The sequence below is a fragment of the Hippocampus comes genome, unplaced genomic scaffold, assembly GCF_001891065.2.
Source record: "Hippocampus comes isolate QL1 unplaced genomic scaffold, H_comes_QL1_v1.1 scaffold132, whole genome shotgun sequence".
Taxonomy (NCBI): domain Eukaryota; kingdom Metazoa; phylum Chordata; class Actinopteri; order Syngnathiformes; family Syngnathidae; genus Hippocampus; species Hippocampus comes.
The window spans coordinates 4,075,741-4,076,441 of NW_017805467.1; positions in this window are offsets into that span (position 1 = coordinate 4,075,741).

Below are 701 nucleotides of genomic sequence, written 5' to 3' on the forward strand. Positions count from 1 at the left end.
TGATCTGTATCTCTGATTGGCTATTGAAACCTGACTGTGCCCGTTCACTTACAGCGCACAGGGGCCTGCTCTGTTTAATCTGAAGGCCTCAAGCAAGTTTAATTTACCTGGCAACGCAAGCTAGCGGAAATATGATTGGTTAAAAACTCTACCATAATAAATAAGTTATTTATCGAGTGGCTTTCAATGTTGAAAGCCACTCAACTAAGTGGAAATAATACGACGTAAAGAATACAGAGAATAATTTTGTTTACATACTTATGAAAATAAAATAACATAAATTATAAAATAACATAAAATACATAATAGTAAATTTACTTTTCTGACAATGTTTAGGCCAGCAGAGAAGGCCTTGCTGGCCCTGAGGGTCTGCCACTGCTAGAAAGGTATGTTTAGAGAGAAGTTATTTATTGAATTCTCCAAAACAAATTGATAAAATTGACAATGCAATGTAATGTCATTTTCCTGATTAAAAAAAAAACAAAAACAAAAAAAAAAACCCATCTAGTTATTTAGTCAAAAACGAGCCCTCTTTGCTGGACCCTACATTCAAGTATGCTGCTGGAAATTCAGGGGATTCATGTAGTCAATTTAAATCTCAATGAATAACATTATAAAAAAATCTCTCTTCTGTCAAGACATCCATTCATCCATCCATCCATCCATCCATCCATCCATCCATCCATCCATCCATCCATCCA